Here is an 18,625-nt window from a genome sequence, read left to right as displayed (position 1 = left end):
AGCTGTTCCATCAAATAAGGGATGCTGCTATTACGCATAACATACGCGTCATGCACTGACCCAGGGAACTTGGCATTTACATGGGAGATGTACTGGTCAGCCAAACAGACCACCTGGACATTCATCGAATGGTAATTTTTTCTGTTTCTGTACACCTGCTCATCGTCTTTTGGGGGTACTAAAGCCACATGGGTCCCATCAATGGCACCAATGATGTTGGGGATATGTCCAAGGGCATAGAAATCACCCTTCACAGTGGGCAAATCAGCCTCCTCAGGGAAAACAATGTAGCTCCGCATGTGTTTCATCAGGGCAGACAACACTCTGGACAAAATCTTTGCAAACATAGGCTGAGACATTCCAGATGACATGGCCACTGTTGTCTGGAATGAGCCACTTGCCAAAAAATGGAGGACTGACAGAACCTGCACTAGAGGGGGAATTCCTGTGGGTTGGCGGATGGGGGACATCAGGGCTGACTCCAGCTGGGCACACAGTTCATGTATAGTGGCACGGTCAAGTCGGTAACGTAGTATGATATGGCGTTCTTCCATTGTCGACAGGTCCACCAGCGGTCGGTACACGCGAGGATTCATCCTTCTCCTCGCAAGTCCCAGCGGACGGTGCCTAGGAAGGACAACATGGAGTATGGAGTCAAGCAAATCACAGGTACGTTCACCACAGCTTGCATAGCACACGGTTATCTATGTATTGAAAGGCGTGTATGTGTGGCAATGCAAGGCCTAGGCCTGTGTGACGCAGTTGAAATTAAGCCATGTGGGCCCTTGAATTGGCGGCTGCCTGACCTGTGAAGTGGGACAATGGGATGTGAGGTCAATGCGCTGGCGTGGCACACCGTGGCGGTAGGCGGTCGAAGACCGCTGTACGAAGACGCATTGGTTAACATTGAAGCCTATAGGTTTCAGGAGCCAATGAGGATGTGCGCCGGCGGTCGCGGTACGCACCACCGCGGTACGCACCGCCGCGGGCGTGACCGCCATTTTCTATCTGCTTAATCACTCGAGACCTGATCATCCACAGGAGAGGACCTATACTGCAAGTGCTGCTGTGACCTCGGTCTGGAAGAGACAATGGCTGCTGCGACTGGGGAAAGGGCCCCTGCCTTCACGTCTGAAGAGTTGGAGAAACTTGTGGATGGGGTCCTCCCCCAGTATGCGTTACTCTACAGTCCTCCAGACCAACAGGTAAGTACACTGGTTGCACATTGAATGGGCTATGCCTGTGTTGAGTGGGGTGTATGTAAGATGGTGGGGTGGGGAGCGAATGAGGAGTGCAACGCACGACAGATGAGAGCATGTGCCAAATGGCAAAGTTGGGGGGGGGGCAATCACATCTAACATGCAGATAAATGATGATATTTCTTTTCCCACCCTGTACATGTCAAATAGGTCAGCGCCCATCAGAAAGTCGACATTTGGCATGCCATCGCCAAGGAAGTCCGTGCCCTGGGGGTCCACATCAGACGGGGCACCCACTGCCGCAAGAGGTGGGAGGACATCCGCCGCGGGACCAGGAAGACCGCCGAGTCACTGCTGGGGATGGCCTCCCAACCTAGGAGGGGTGCCAGTCGTACCCTGACCCCCCTGATGTCCCGGATCCTGGCGGTGGCCTACCCTGATTTGGATGGGCGCTTGAGGACATCACAGCAGACACAAGGGGGTGAGTATCAGCACATTCTGCTATCTATACAATATGCGCAGTGGAGGCGTCTGGGTGGGGGAGGAGTCTTGTGGGTGACATTAGGCCAGGGCGCTTTCTGTAGTGTAGTCCTCTCCTTTAGGCATGGCCCTGTGCCCCCGCCCCCCACCTCTCTAGGGTGCCAAGTACAGCTATCCATGGTCCTGCATCATCCATGTGTGTATTTGTTGTGCATAGACCTGTAGGCCTGGTCACAAGTACTGAGTAGTATACCCCGATTGCGCAGCGTAGTGCATGAGGCTCCTGTGTCTGTCCTCTCCGCCAACGGTGTTGACATTGCATGCACTCAACCTGTTTTTTTTTTCTCCCCCCACCCTTTTTCTTACTCTTGTTGTGCATGTGTGCATTAGCATCATCAGGCGGAGGAGAATTGGCATCGGAGCACGAGGGAGCTGCAACTCACAAGGACCCGGTGGGCCGTGGTACAGACACCGAGGGCACCAGTGATACGGAGGGCGAGGGGAGCACCACAACGGGGACCGGTGGTGACAACAGCGACACCGACACGTCCTCGGATGGGAGCTCCCTAGCGGTTGCGGCAACATCCGGGCCCCCCGCCTCTACAGGTACAGCCGCCACCCAGCGCACCAGCCCCGCCCTCCCAGCAGCCCCTCAGCCTACGCTCCGTGCCCGCTCGCCCAAGAAGGCGGGCGTCTCCTTCGCCCCAGGCACCTCAGGCCCTGCCCCTGTTACCCCTGCTGCCCTCAGTGAGGAGGTCATTGACCTCCTTCAGACCATCATTGTTGGGCAGACTACCCTTTTGAATGCCATCCAGGGGGTAGAAAGGGAGGTGCATCGGAGCAATGCCTACCTGGAGGGCATTCATTCGGGTCAGGCTGCCCATCAACGATCGTTCAATTCTCTGGCCTCAGCACTGACGGCAGCCATTGTCCCTGTTTCCAGCCTCCCTCTTCTATGTGCCTCCACTCTGTCTCTGTCTCCTGTTCCTCAGCCTATCCGATCCACGCCATCAGACCAGCCTGCACACACCTCAACACCCAAGGGCAGCTCATCCAGACACAAGCACCACAGATCCCACAAACAGTCACCCAAGCAACACCCAGATGCAGACATGCCAACAGTCACTACCACCTCTGTGTCCCCCTCCTCCTCGTCTCCCTCCTCCCTCCCTGTGACGTCTACACTCACACCTGCATGCACACCACCATCAGCCAGTGCTTCCATCACCAGCACACCCTCCACACCAGTCCGCACACGTGCAGTCACCACCCCCACTGCCATTTACACGTCCCCTGTGTCCTCTCCCACTGTGTCTGTCACCCCCTCTTCCAAGACACACAAACGCAGGCAGCCACCCACCCAACAGCCATCCACCTCACGACAGCCTATGTCACAATCACCTGCACCCAAACACAGCACACCTGACTCTCCTACAACCACATCCTCTTCCTCCACTCCCATCACCACTACTCCCACCCTTTACCTTGGTCCTAAAAAACTTTACCTCTCCAATCTTAACCTCTTTCCCTCCCCTGACCCACCCCCTCCATCTGCTCAGAGTCCCAAGAGCACCTCAGCCACCACCAGCCCAGCTACAAGTGTCACTGTAGTGCATGGGTTCTGGAGTCCACCCTTTGGCAGCAGTGACACATCTGTCAGCAGCAAGGGGACAGCCAGCCCCCCCCCTGGCAAGAGGACCCGGAAACTCAAGGGCCGCTGTGAGAAGACTGACACGGCTGCCCCCAAGGACCAAAGTTCGCCCACTTCACCTGCCACAACATCCAGGGGAGGCGAGGCCCAGAGAGCCTCATCTAAGGAGCGAAAGGGCAGCAGGGCGGAGAAGTCAGCCAGCAGGAGCGCAGAGCAGGAGGGCCCCACAAGCCCAATCCCGGGTGTAAGGGAGGACACCCAAGGGCCCAGGACTCCGTCACCGAAGGGTCCAGCAACTGCACGGTCGGAGGGCGACTGAGCAGGGAGTCCAGGCCAGGTCTGGCTCCCTTGAATTACTGGACAAGCACCGCTGAACAGGGCCCCGCCGTGCAAAAGAGCACCGCTGAACAGGGCCCCGCTGTGCAGAAGAGCACCGCTGAACAGGGCCCCGCCGTGCAGAAGAGCACCGCTGAACAGGGCCCCGCCGTGCAGAAGAGCACCGCTGAACAGGGCCCCGCCGTGAAGATAGGCACCGCTGAACAGGGCCCGCCGTGCAGAAGAGCACCGCTGAACAGGGCCCCGCCATGAAGATAGGCACCGCTGAACAGGGCCCCGCCGTGCAGAAGAGCACCGCTGAACAGGGCCCCGCCGTGAAGAAGAGCACCGCAGAACAGGGCCCCGCCGTGAAGATAGGCACCGCTGAACAGGGCCCCGCCGTGAAGATAGGCACCGCTGAACAGGGCCCCGCCGTGCGTCTCAAGCACCGCTCTGCTGGGCCCCGCCGTCTCAAGCACCGCTCCGCTGGGCCCTTCCTGTCAAGCACCGCTCCGCTGGGCCCCGCCGTCTCAAGCACCGCTCCGCTGGGCCCTTCCTGTCAAGCACCGCTCTGCTGGGCCCTTCCTGTCAAGTACGGCTCCGCTGGGCCCTTCCTGTCAAGTACCGCTCCGCTGGGCCCTTCCTGTCAAGCACCGCTCCGCTGGGCCCCGCCGTCTCAAGCACCGTTCCGCTGGGCCCTTCCTGTCAAGCACCGCTCCGCTGGGCCCCGCTGTCCCAAGCACCGCTCCGCTGGGCCCTTCCTGTCAAGTACCGCTCCACTGGGCCCTTCCTGTCAAGCACCGCTCCGCTGGGCCCCGCCGTCTCAAGCACCGCTCCGCTGGGCCCTTCCTGTCAAGCACTGCTCCACTGGGCCCTTCCTGTCAAGCACCGCTCCGCTGGGCCCCGCCGTCTCAAGCACCGCTCCGCTGGGCCCTTCCTGTCAAGCACCGCTCCGCTGGGCCCTTCCTGTCAAGCACCGCTCCGCTGGGCCCTTCCTGTCAAGTACCGCTCCGCTGGGCCCTTCCTGTCAAGCACCGCTCCGCTGGGCCCCGCCGTCTCAAGCACCGCTCCGCTGGGCCCTTCCTGTCAAGCACCGCTCCGCTGGGCCCTTCCTGTCAAGTACCGCTCCGCTGGGCCCTTCCTGTCAAGCACCGCTCCGCTGGGCCCCGCCGTCTCAAGCACCGCTCCGCTGGGCCCTTCCTGTCAAGCACCGCTCCGCTGGGCCCCGCCGTCTCAAGCACCGCTCCGCTGGGCCCTTCCTGTCAAGCACCGCTCCGCTGGGCCCTTCCTGTCAAGCACCGCTCCGCTGGGCCCTTCCTGTCAAGTACCGCTCAGCTGGGCCCTTCCTGTCAAGTACCGCTCCGCTGGGCCCTTCCTGTCAAGCACCGCTCCGCTGGGCCCTTCCTGTCAAGTACCGCTCCGCTGGGCCCTTCCTGTCAAGCACCGCTCCGCTGGGCCCGTCGTCTCAAGCACCGCTCCGCTGGGCCCTTCCTGTCAAGCACCGCTCCGCTGGGCCCTTCCTGTCAAGTACCGCTCCGCTGGGCCCTTCCTGTCAAGCACCGCTCCGCTGGGCCCGTCGTCTCAAGCACCGCTCCGCTGGGCCCTTCCTGTCAAGCACCGCTCCGCTGGGCCCTTCCTGTCAAGCAGCGCTCCGCTGGGCCCCGCCGTCTCAAGCACCGCTCCGCTGGGCCCTTCCTGTCAAGCACCCCTCTGCTGGGCCCTTCCTGTCAAGTACCGCTCCGCTGGGCCCTTCCTGTCAAGCACCGCTCCGCTGGGCCCCGCCGTCTCAAGCACCGCTCCGCTGGGCCCTGCCGTCTCAAGCACCGCTCCGCTGGGTCCTTCCTGTCAAGCACGCTCCGCTGGGCCCCGCCGTCTCAAGCACCGCTGGCACAATGACAGTGCCGGTTCTGTGTCGAGCTACTGTTCCCGGTTCACTGTGCCCACCATGCCTCCTCCATGACCAGTGATCTCTGTAATCCACCTGATGGACTGTGGCTTTGCACTCCCCAGGATTGTACAGTGGGCAAACCACCCACTGTAGAGACATTGAGAGACTGTGGCTTTGCACTCCCCAGGATGGCACAGTGGGCAAACCACCCACTGTAGAGACATTGAGAGACTGTGGCTTTGCACTCCCCAGGATGGCACAGTGGGCATGGTGGCCCCTTCGTGGATCTGGCATCGTGTACTCATGTGGCTGTGGTGCCCCCCCTTCCCTTCCCCCTGAGGTGCCTGTAGTTTTATCATCAGAGGCCCCAGCAGTGTTCTCTCCAACGGACTCAGGTCTCCTGTGTGGGCTTTGCCCTTGTGTTGCTACACTTTGGCCCACGGACACTTGGCATTTCGTTAAATGTGCAGGACTAATGGCCTCGGTTTATCGATTGCACAAAATATTTATTTACTTTTGTATTATTTTTATTGCTATTTGACCATGACTTAACAGAGGCTATTTTTTACATAAATTTTGTTTCTCTATTTAATTATGTCTTTGCATTTTTCCGGGGGGTTTGGGTGGTGTCACTGTGACTTTTTGCTCTGCATTGGTGTGTACATAGTTTGGGGGGGGGTCGCATATGTGAGTGCCGTAACCTTTCCTCCTCCCCCCTCCCCTGTGTCGTAGGTGCAGTACTCACCGTTGTCGTCTGCGCCGGCGTTCGTACTCGTGGTAGTTGAGCAGGTAGACGTGAGCAGGTAGGATGTTTAATTTGGGTTCCATGCTGTCCTCCTTCCTCGTGGAGTGCATAGAGGTGAGCGTTTTCCCGTTCGTAGTCTGTTTCCGCCGTGTTTTTATCGGCAGTGCTCCCGCCCCGGAAAAGGTGGCGGATTGGTGAGTTGTGATAGTGTGGGCGGTACATTGTCTGCCGCCTGTCTGTTGGCGGTGACCGCCGCGCTGTTTGTTTGTCCCGCCGTGGCGATCGGAGTGTTAAAGTGGCGGCCTGTGTTGGCGGTTCCCGCCAGGGTCAGAATTCCATTTTTTGGACCGCCGGCCTGTTGGCGGGTTGGCCGCCGCTTTATCACCGACCGCCAGGGTTAGATGATTTTGAACAACAAAAGAAAGTGTTGTTTTAGGTGAAAAACACGCTGTGATGGTGCATGTAGTGGCACACTAGTGCATGCAAATATGTTAATTGGCTTACCCTCTCATTAAAGGAACGAGCTTCATGGGACAGCGGGGGCCCAATGGCCGGGCATAAACTATCTAGTCATTAAAAAAACAAAAAGAAATGGCTGTTATTGAAGGCAAGCATGGTATAATGCCCACAGACAACAATAAAGTGAAAATGTCCACTTGTTGAGCAAATAGCTATGACGGGACACACTGATCTCTTACAACGACGTTGTGCAGGAATCCAAAACCACGTAATTCTTGATCAGTAGATGCAAGGTCAAAAGGACAATCACAATGAGCAGATAGAGTCATACTAAGTGAGCCCTCTCTGGTTTAAAGTTCGGTAGAATATTGAGAACATTCTCGCACACTAGTAACTAGTACTGAAAGAGAGTCCAAACAAGCAGCATCATAATTACATATCATCAATAGCACTGACTGAAGTACTCAGGTCATTAGGGGCAGCCTGTAGGTTTACGGAACTCCATCAAACAAACTGCCAAACAAAAAAGGGCAGTTGCAGTACAGCGCCCATGTCTGACGATAAGGGCCAAGCAAAAACGTAATAAAAATGAGTATCGCTTTGCAGAACTTACTTGAGTTGCTCCTTTGCCTCCTGATCGCAATAGCCTATTACTTTATGAAAGCCACCACCCTAGAGCAATAGGAGATAATCTTCCCTACGGTCAGTTCCTTCAACTACGTCGGAATTGCACCAGTTTACTCACATTTAACATTCAAGCCAAGGATCTTTCGAACAAATTGAGTGAACGCCACTACCCGGTTCATGTGGTGAAAACAGCTTACAAACAAGCCAAAAATTGTAACCGGGACGCATTATTGCTAACAAGTCCTTGACCTACAGATAATAAGCTGACCTGCATATCCACATTCACCCCCTTGTCCAACACCATAAAGAAGGTGGTTAACAAAAGATGGAACTTCCTGTGTAGTGGAGGAGTAGACATTCCTAAACCTCTCTTAGCTTTCAAAAGAATGACCAACATTGGGGATATGTTGGTCCATACTCGACCACGTTCTGGCGTTACTCCATGTAGACAAAGGGCATTGTGGGACACTCCACTGGTTGCAGGCCATTTTCCCTGTGGCAATTGCAATGTGTGTATACCCACGAAACGCATTGATACCCTCGAACTTGACCCAATAGGCACATGGCGGCTACTGAAGCACACCAATTGCAACACTCGTAATTGCGTCTACTTGATTACGTGCCCGTGTAAGTTGCGTTATGTAGGCATGACCACAAGAGCAGTCAAACTGAGAATTATCGAGCATCGGAGTAACATCAGATGTGGCCGCACCACAACCAAACTCAGCATACACAACATTGAGGTGAACCATAGCCCAGATGACATGTGGTGGGTTATTCTGCAGACCTGCCCACCAAAGGACACGTGAGCCCTTTTTGAACTTGAACAGCGTTGGGTGTATAAATTAAACACCCATATCAGGGGACTTAATGATGATATCCCTTGGATTAGCCTGTCACAAAGATAATTAGATCTATGGTGGGGGTCTAATCAAGACTTTGTTCCTCTGTCAATCCATCCTAATCACCTGGATTAGTCCCTTCTAGGTGCCCGCTGCCATCATGCATCTGTACCATGTTCTCCCTTTGAGGATTATCGTTTTCATGACTACTGTGGCGTTTTTCCATTAAATTATTCTATTTTATACAGCTGGACTCTGTTTTACTCAACCAAACATCATTGAGCGCTCACTTCCAGCCCTCTGTACTGTTGCCTCTACTTATATGGGTGCATTACACTTGTGATGAGCTTACTTGATATGAGAGTCTCATTTGCTCTAAGATCCTTCCTGCTTTTCTTCTTTTTTCACTCTGACCGACGTAGCCCCTTTCGGATATCGATCATTCTCTAACAATAGCAAGGGGTAGTGAGGCACAGTCCTCTTTTTGTTTTTGTTCTTTCCTTAACACGACCGAAGCGTTCTGCTCCGTCACGGTTGTGTTGCTTAGCAACACACGCGTCAGCCCGACGCACCCGCTTCCGGCAAGTGGGTTTTTCTTCCCCGCACTCCACGTTCTCCCTATTCCTTCGGGAGCCCGGCCAGGGGTAGGTTTACCGCTTTGGCAAAGGAGCAACTCAAGTAAGTTCTACAAAGCGATACTCATTTTTATTACGTTTTTGCTTGGCCCTTTTCGTCAGAGACGGGCGCTGTACTGCAGCTGCCCTTTTTTCTTTGGCAGTTTGTTTGATGGAGTTCCGTAAACCTACAGGCTGCCCCTAAGGACCTAAGTACATCAGTCGGTGCTATTGATGATATGTAATTATGATGCAGCTTGTCTGGACTCTCTTTCAGTACTAGTTACTAGTGTGCGAGAATGTTATCAATATTCTACCAAACTTTAAACCAGAGAGGGCTCACTTAGTATGACTCTATCTGCTCATTGTGATTGTCCTTTTGACCTTGCATCTACTGATCAAGAATTACATGGTTTTGGATTCCTGCACAACGTCGTTGTAAGAGATCAGTGTGTCCCGTCATAGCTATTTTCTCAACAAGTGGACATTTTCACTTTATTGTTGTCTGTGGGCATTATACCATGATTTCCTTCAATAACAGCCATTTCTTTTTGTTTTTTTAATGACTAGATAGTTTATGCCCGGCCATTGGGCCCCCGCTGTCCCATGAAGCTCATTCCTTTAATGAGAGGGTAAGCCAATTAACAGATTTGCATGCACTAGTGTGCCACTACCTGCACCATCACAGCGTGTTTTTTTACCTAAAACGACACTTTCTTTTGTAGTTCAAAATCAATATGTTGCAACTTCATGATTTTCTTGTTACCTGTGTTCTTTTGAGTGCAGGGCGACAGTTAGGAATATGATGTTCAAAATACACACAATTAGTGTAAGTGACTGGAGTACAGATAAATGACAATCTTAGTCTTTAGGAGTTTTTTCAGTTGTATACAAGAGAAGTATATTTCCACCTGGTCCTGAAGAAGCGTCGCTGGATCCTTTTGGACCATTAAAGACACGAAACATGTTGACCCTTGTTTCAGGGACGGTCTGGTAATTCCACACCTTCCTTTCTCCATTATATGTGGTTGAGAGTGTTTTGACCATTATACTCATTTCACTCTCCTCATTAGTTTTAATCTTGGCCTTCACCCTCCATGGTTGAATAAAATTGTTATTCCTAGGTTTTTGGTCCTGAGCCAATTTTAATCCTTATTGCTACTCTCTTTCTTTCTTTCCTCTTTCCAAGCTCACTTTTGGGGTCTCGGCATCATCGAGTAAAGATCTCCAGCAAAGAGCCCCCCTGCGGGGGTGGCCGTCAGACATTGCAGTGCCAGTCTGACGAGGAGCAATTCCGATGATGAAGCATGACACCCATTTAGGTGTGTGAGGATTCTTGCTCCTAGAATTAGGACTTCTCTCTCCTCCTTCCTTTTTGGAACAGTGTATTTTGTTGCATAGCTTATTCAATAGGGGAGGTTATACACTGGACCATTATTCATCCCTATCCCTCCATTTGTTGATCCGGCTTTCTTTGCTCCTGGGTTCTGTTACTTTGGATTAACTTTGAGGATGGTTCCCTCCCTCCCTTTTGTGCTAGGCGGCTGTAATCATCTTCATCTTCATCGGCGTAGGTGCTTCAAGATGGCCATGGCATGGTACAGCATTGAGTAGACTTCCAGTTCTGGTTCCATGGTGGCTATGGACTCCTCTGTGTCCCTGGAGGTGAGTGTCTCCTTCTAAATGATGTGTTTCCGTCAGGCTTTTGGTGGCATTGCTGATGCCCCTGAAATCCTGGCGGTCTGCTATGTCATAATATGATGAGCGGATCCTTGTCTTCTGCCTGCCTGGAGATTGCTACCGCCGTGTTCAGTGGTCGTACCGCACTGGTGGTTGGGGTGGTACATTAGCTGTCTATGGGAGGGATCACTGCCATGGTAATTATTTGAGGGTCATTACTGCTAGCCTGGCGACGGTACTACCGCCGTCGCCGGCATGGTAGTCACCTGACCACCAAAGTCATAATGAGGGCCTTAATTTATTGTCTGCAGTGAGGTACTTGTCATGCGACATTGTTGAGCATGGCAATAGTTTTTCTTGAGTGAGTGTCGGTGGTTGGATTTATTAAATCCGAAAGGCCTCTGGAGGATATATTTCAACCAGGAGTGAGAATTACTGGTCAAGCGTCACTCGTTGTGTAGTTATGAAAGCCACAGTCAGAAGTGCATACCTGTACAGCTTTCAGAGTGCTTGAGTTCTTACCCATACTGTGCAGACAGGTTGTTAGTTTTTGCTCACAGTATTTTGCATTTGGTCTGAGTGAGCAATTGTGTGAGAGACAATTGCGAAGCGATTGCACCTGCTCAGATAAGAGACTGTGACGTCATTCTGTATAGTGCTAGTATAGGTCGATTAGTGCGAAGCTGCGGTGGTACTGGTGGACAGTACCTTGTTGCTATTGGTTAAAAACAGCTTACGAAAAAGATTGTGGGATTTAAATTACTTCCTGATTTGTTCAAAATGTGTTGTGGTTAATTGAATTTGTGCAAAAATGAAATTTTTCAAAGTATTAAGAAGTGCACTGAGGAGAGTTGTGTTCATTCGAGTACGAGAGGGTAAAGAAGTCCTGCCCGAAGGAACCCCAGTCTATGAAGTGTCAGAAACAAAAAGAGTTTCAGCATCTGTATGGCTGAAACAATGGTGTAAAATAACTGAGAAAAAGGGTTAATTTGCTTTTCCTCATTTTGGAGCTGTAGGAAGTTGGCTCTGTATGTGCTATTTCAAAGTAAGGAATAGCATGCACAGAGTCCAAGGGTTCCCCTTAGAGGTAAAATAGTGGTAAAAAGAGATAATACTAATGCTCTATTTTGTGGTAGTGTGGTCGAGCAGTAGGCTTATCCAAGGAGTAGTGTTAAGCATTTGTTGCACATACACATAGACAATAAATGAGGTACACACACTCAGAGACAAATCCAGCCAATAGGTTTTGTTATAGAAAAATATCTTTTCTTAGTTTATTTTAAGAACCACAGGTTCAAATTTAACATGTAATATCTTGTTTGAAAGGTATTGCAGGTAAGTACATTAGGAACTTTGAATCATTTCAATTGCATGTATACTTTTCAAGTTATTCACAAATAGCTATTTTAAAAGTGGACACAGTGCAATTTTCACAGTTCCTGGGGGAGGTAAGTTTTTGTTAGTTTTACCAGGTAAGTACGACACTTACAGGGTTCAGTTCTTGGTCCAAGGTAGCCCACCGTTGGGGGTTCAGAGCAACCCCAAAGTTACCACACCAGCAGCTCAGGGCCAGTCAGGTGCAGAGTTCAAAGTGGTGCCCAAAACGCATAGGCTTCAATGGGGAGAAGGGGGTGCCCCGGTTCCGGTCTGCTTGCAGGTAAGTACCCGCGTCTTCGGAGGGCAGACCAGGGGGGTTTTGTAGGGCACCGGGGGGGGACACAAGCCCACACAGAAATTTCACCCTCAGCGGCGCGGGGGCGGCCGGGTGCAGTGTTAGAACAAGCGTCGGGTTCGCAATGGAAGTCAATGAGAGATCAAGGGATCTCTTCAGCGCTGCAGGCAGGCAAGGGGGGGCTTCCTCGGGGAAACCTCCACTTGGGCAAGGGAGAGGGGCTCCTGGGGGTCACTTCTGCAGTGAAAGTCCGGTCCTTCAGGTCCTGGGGGCTGCGGGTGCAGGGTCTTTTCCAGGCGTCGGGACTTAGGTTTCAGAGAGTCGCGGTCAGGGGAAGCCTCGGGATTCCCTCTGCAGGCGGCGCTGTGGGGGCTCAGGGGGAACAGGTTTTGGTACTCACAGTCGTAGAGTAGTCCGGGGGTCCTCCCTGAGGTGTTGGTTCTCCACCAGCCGAGTCGGGGTCGCCGGGTGCAGTGTTGCAAGTCTCACGCTTCTTGCGGGGAGATTGCAGGGTTCTTTAAAGCTGCTCCTTTGGATAAAGTTGCAGTCTTTTTGGAGCAGGTCCGCTGTCCTCGGGAGTTTCTTGTCGTCGTCGAAGCAGGGCAGTCCTCAGAGGATTCAGAGGTCGCTGGTCCCTTTGGAAGGCGTCGCTGGAGCAGAGTTCTTTGGAAGGCAGGAGACAGGCCGGTGAGTTTCTGGAGCCAAGGCAGTTGTTGTCTTCTGGTCTTCCTCTGCAGGGGTTTTCAGTTAGGCAGTCCTTCTTCTTGTTGTTGCAGGAATCTAATTTCTAGGTTCAGGGAGAGCCCTTAAATACTAAATTTAAGGGCGTGTTTAGGTCTGGGGGGTTAGTAGCCAATGGCTACTAGCCCTGAGGGTGAGTACACCCTCTTTGTGCCTCCTCCCAAGGGGAGGGGGTCACATCCCTAATCCTATTGGGGGAATCCTCCATCTGCAAGATGGAGGATTTCTAAAAGTAAGAGTCACCTCAGCTCAGGACACCTTAGGGGCTGTCCTGACTGGCCAGTGACTCCTCCTTGTTATTCTCATTATTTTCTCCGGCCTTGCCGCCAAAAGTGGGGGCCGGGGCCGGAGGGGGCGGGCAACTCCACTAGCTGGAGTGTCCTGCGGTGCTGTGACAAAGGGGTGAGCCTTTGAGGCTCACCGCCAGGTGTTACAGCTCCTGCCTGGGGGAGGTGTTAGCATCTCCACCCAGTGCAGGCTTTGTTACTGGCCTCAGAGTGACAAAGGCACTCTCCCCATGAGGCCAGCAACATGTCTCTAGTGTGGCAGGCTGCTGGAACCAGTCAGCCTACACAGATAGTCGGTTAGGTTTCAGGGGGCACCTCTAAGGTGCCCTCTGTGGTGTATTTTACAATAAAATGTACACTGGCATCAGTGTGCATTTATTGTGCTGAGAAGTTTGATACCAAACTTCCCAGTTTTCAGTGTAGCCATTATGGTGCTGTGGAGTTCGTGTAAAACAGACTCCCAGACCATATACTCTTATGGCTACCCTGCACTTACAATGTCTAAGGTTTTGCTTAGACACTGTAGGGGCACAGTGCTCATGCACTGGTACCCTCACCTATGGTATAGTGCACCCTGCCTTAGGGCTGTAAGGCCTGCTAGAGGGGTGTCTTACCTATACTGCATAGGCAGTGAGAGGCTGGCATGGCACCCTGTGGGGAGTGCCATGTCGACTTACTCATTTTGTTCTCACTAGCACACACAAGCTGGTAAGCAGTGTGTCTGTGCTGAGTGAGGGGTCTCTTAGGGTGGCATAATACATGCTGCAGCCCTTAGAGACCTTCCCTGGCATCAGGGCCCTTGGTACCAGAGGTACCAGTTACAAGGGACTTATCTGGATGCCAGGGTGTGCCAATTGTGGAATCAAAAGTACAGGTTAGGGAAAGAACACTGGTGCTGGGGCCTGGTTAGCAGGCCTCAGCACACTTTCAATTCAAAACATAGCATCAGCAAAGGCAAAAAGTCAGGGGGTAACCATGCCAAGGAGGCATTTCCTTACACAACCCCCCCCCAAACGAAAGAGGATGAGACTAACCTTTCCCAAGAGAGTCTTCATTTTCTAAGTGGAAGAACCTGGAAAGGCCATCTGCATTGGCATGGGCAGTCCCAGGTCTGTGTTCCACTATAAAGTCCATTCCCTGTAGGGAAATGGACCACCTCAACAGTTTTGGATTTTCACCTTTCATTTGCATCAGCCATCTGAGAGGTCTGTGGTCAGTCTGAACTAGGAAGTGAGTACCAAAGAGGTATGGTCTCAGCTTCTTCAGGGACCAAACCACAGCAAAGGCCTCCCTCTCAATGGCACTCCAACGCTGCTCCCTGGGGAGGAACCTCCTGCTAATGAAAGCAACAGGCTGGTCAAGGCCATCATCATTTGTTTGGGACAAAACTGCCCCTATCCCATGTTCAGAGGCATCTGTTTGCACAATGAACTGCTTGGAGTAATCTGGAGCTTTTAGAACTGGTGCTGTGCACATAGCTTGTTTTAGGGTGTCAAAGGCCTGTTGGCATTCTACAGTCCAGTTTACTTTCTTGGGCATTGTCTTGGAGGTGAGTTCTGTGAGGGCTGTCACAATGGATCCATATCCCTTCACAAACCTCCTGTAGTACCCAGTCAAGCCAAGGAATGCCCTGACTTGAGTCTGGGTTTTTGGAGCTGCCCAGTCCAGAATAGTCTGGATCTTAGGCTGGAGTGGCTGAACTTGGCCTCCACCTACAAGGTGTCCCAAGTAAACCACAGTTCCCTGCCCTATCTGGCATTTGGATGCCTTGATAGAGAGGCCTGCAGATTGCAGAGCCTTCAAAACCTTCTTCAGGTGGACCAGGTGATCCTGCCAGGTGGAGCTGAAGACAGCAATATCATCAAGATAAGCTGCACTAATGGATTCCAGCCCAGCAAGGACTTGATTCACCAACCTTTGGAAGGTGGCCGGGGCATTCTTTAAACCAAAGGGCATAACAGTGAACTGATCATGCCCATCAGGTGTGGAGAATGCTGTCTTTTCTTTTGCTCCAGGGGCCATTTTGATTTGCCAGTACCCTGCTGTTAAGTCAAAGGTACTTAAGAATTTGGCAGCCCCTAATTTGTCTATTAGCTCATCAGCTCTAGGAATGGGATGAGCATCTGTCTTTGTGACAGAGTTGAGACCTCTGTAGTCCACACAAAACCTCATCTCTCTCTTTCCTTCTTTGGTGTGAGGTTTGGGGACTAAGACCACTGGGCTAGCCCAGGGGCTGTCAGAGTACTCAATTACTCCCAATTCCAGCATCTTGTGGACTTCCACCTTGATGCTTTCCTTAACTTGGTCAGACTGTCTAAATATTTTGTTTTTGACAGGCATGCTGTCTCCTGTGTCCACATCATGGGTACACAGGTGTGTCTGACCAGGGGTTAGGGAAAAGAGTTCAGCAAACTGCTGCAGGACCTTCCTGCAGTCAGACTGCTGTTGGCTAGAGAGGGTGTCTGAGTAGATCACTCCATCTACTGAGCCATCTTTAGGGTCTGATGAGAGGAGATCAGGGAGAGGTTCACTCGCAGCTTCCTGGTCCTCATCTGTTACCATCAACAGATTTACATCAGCCCTGTCATGGAAGAGCTTAAGGCGGTTCACATGGATCACCCTCTTGGGGCTCCTGCTTGTGCCCAGGTCTACCAGGTAGGTGACCTGACTCTTCCTTTCAAGTACTGGGTAAGGGCCACTCCATTTGTCCTGGAGTGCCCTGGGAGCCACAGGCTCCAGAACCCAGACTTTCTGCCCTGGTTGAAATTCAACCAGTGCAGCCTTTTGGTCATACCACAACTTCTGGAGTTGTTGGCTGGCCTCAAGGTTTTTACTTGCCTTTTCCATGTACTCTGCCATCCTTGAGCGAAGGCCAAGTACATAGTCCACTATGTCTTGTTTAGGCTCATGAAGAGGTCTCTCCCAGCCTTCTTTAACAAGAGCAAGTGGTCCCCTTACAGGGTGGCCAAACAGAAGTTCAAAGGGTGAGAATCCTACTCCCTTCTGAGGCACCTCTCTGTAAGCGAAAAGCAGACATGGCAGGAGGACATCCCATCTCCTTTTGAGTTTTTCTGGGAGCCCCATGATCATGCCCTTTAATGTCTTGTTGAATCTCTCAACAAGGCCATTAGTTTGTGGATGATATGGTGTAGTGAATTTGTAAGTCACTCCACACTCATTCCACATGTGTTTTAGGTATGCTGACATGAAGTTGGTACCTCTGTCAGACACCACCTCCTTAGGGAAACCCACTCTGGTAAAGATACCAATGAGGGCCTTGGCTACTGCAGGGGCAGTAGTCGACCTAAGGGGAATAGCTTCAGGATACCTAGTAGCATGATCCACTACTACTAGGATGTACATATTTCCTGAGGCTGTGGGAGGTTCTAGTGGACCAACTATGTCCACACCCACTCTTTCAAAGGGGACCCCCACCACTGGAAGTGGAATGAGGGGGGCCTTTGGGTGCCCACCTGTCTTACCACTGGATTGACAGGTGGGGCAGGAGAGGCAAAACTCCTTAACCTTCTGGGACATATTGGGCCAGTAGAAGTGGTTGACTAACCTCTCCCACGTCTTGGTTTGTCCCAAATGCCCAGCAAGGGGAATATCATGGGCTAAGGTCAGAATAAACTCTCTGAAACCCTGAGGCACTACCACTCTCCTAGTGGCACCAGGTTTGGGATCTCTTGCCTCAGTGTACAGGAGTCCATCTTCCCAATAGACCCTATGGCCCTCATTCTGACCTTGGCGGGCGGCGGAGGCCGCCCGCCAAAGTCCCGCCGTCAGGTTACCGTTCCGCGGTCGAAAGACCGCGGCGGTAATTCTGACTTTCCCGCTGGGCTGGCGGGCGGTCGCCTTCAGACCGCCAGCCAGCCCAGCGGGAAAGAGGCTTCCACGATGAAGCCGGCTCGGAATCGAGCCGGCGGAGTGGAAGCTGTGCGACGGGTGCAGTTGCACCCGTCGCGTATTTCACTGTCTGCGCAGCAGACAGTGAAATACATGTAGGGGCCCTCTTACGGGGGCCCCTGCAATGCCCATGCCAGTGGCATGGGCACTGCAGGGGCCCCCAGGGGCCCCACGACCCCCCCTACCGCCATCCGGATCTCGGCGGTCCGACCGCCGGGATCTGGATGGCGGTAGGGGGGGTCGGAATCCCCGCGGCGGTGCAGCAAGCTGCGCCGCCGCGGAGGATTCAATGGGGCCGCGGTACACTGGCGGGACCCCGCCAGTGGTGCCGGTCCGACCGCGGCTTTACCGCCGCGGTCGGAATCCCCATTGGAGCACCGCCGGCCTGTCGGCGGTGCTCCCGCGGTCCTCCGCCCTGGCGGTCAAAGACCGCCAGGGTCAGAATGACCACCTATGTGTTCCATTTTTCTTGCCTTTGGACTCTTCAGCAGCTTGCTGCCTAAGGCCTTCAAGAGAGGGACAGGTTTCTTGTCCCTTACACAACTCTTCCCTTGAGGGTCCCCCTGGGCCCAAGAGCTCAACCTGATAAGGTTCCAGCTCCATAGGCTCAGTTCCCTCAGAGGGCAGAACTTCTTCCTGAGAAGAGAGGTTCTCTTTTTGGTGTTGTGTTGCAGCTGGTTTCCCAGCTGACTTTCCTTTTCTCTTGGTAGGCTGGGCCATTTTTCCAGACTCCAGCTCTACTTTTTCACCCTGTGCCTTGCACTGTGCCCTAGTCTTGACACACACCAGTTCAGGGATACCCAGCATGGCTGCATGGGTTTTCAGTTCTACCTCAGCCCATGCTGAGGACTCCAGGTCATTTCCAAGCAAACAGTCTACTGGGATATTTGAGGAGACCACCACCTGTTTCAGGCCATTGACCCCTCCCCACTCTAAAGTTACCATTGCCATGGGATGTACTTTAGTTTGATTGTCAGCATTGGTGACTGGATAGGTTTGTCCAGTCAGGTATTGGCCAGGGGAAACCAGTTTCTCTGTCACCATGGTGACACTGGCACCTGTATCCCTCAGGCCCTCTACACTTGTCCCATTAATTAAGAGCTGCTGCCTGTATTTTTGCATGTTAGGGGGCCAGGCAGCTAGTGTGGCTAAATCCACCCCACCCTCAGAGACTAATGTAGCTTCAGTGTGACACCTGATTTGCTCTGGGCACACTGTTGATCCCACTTGGAGACTGGCCATTCCAGTTTTAGCTGGATGGGAGTTAGAAGTGGTATCTTTCTTGGGACAGGCCTTGTCTCCAGTTTGGTGTCCAGACTGACTACAGTTTCGACACCAGGCCTTTTTGGGATCAAAGTTTTTACCCTTGTACCCAGGATTGTTTTGTGAAGAGGCTCTGGGCCCACCCTCCTGTGCAGGTTTTTGGGGGCCTGTAGAAGACTCTTTACTATTTTTATTTTTGGCTGTCTCACCACCTTTCCCCTGGGGAGGTTTTGTGACCCCTTTCTTTTGGTCA

At 52.6% G+C, this 18,625-nt stretch overlaps 1 long non-coding RNA gene across 1 annotated transcript in view; it reads left to right on the top strand.

Moving 5' to 3' along the window:
• Positions 1–8,783: 8,783 nt before the first annotated feature.
• Positions 8,784–18,625, top strand: part of LOC138249208 (uncharacterized) — a 110,560-nt gene continuing 100,718 nt past the window's right edge. Inside the window, exon 1 of the long non-coding RNA XR_011194785.1 lies at positions 8,784–8,884. This is a non-coding gene — a long non-coding RNA (uncharacterized lncRNA). The remainder of the gene's footprint in view (positions 8,885–18,625) is intronic.

This window comes from Pleurodeles waltl, chromosome 8 (assembly GCF_031143425.1).
Source record: "Pleurodeles waltl isolate 20211129_DDA chromosome 8, aPleWal1.hap1.20221129, whole genome shotgun sequence".
NCBI lineage: Eukaryota > Metazoa > Chordata > Amphibia > Caudata > Salamandridae > Pleurodeles > Pleurodeles waltl.
This window is presented reverse-complemented; position numbering and strand designations above follow the sequence as displayed.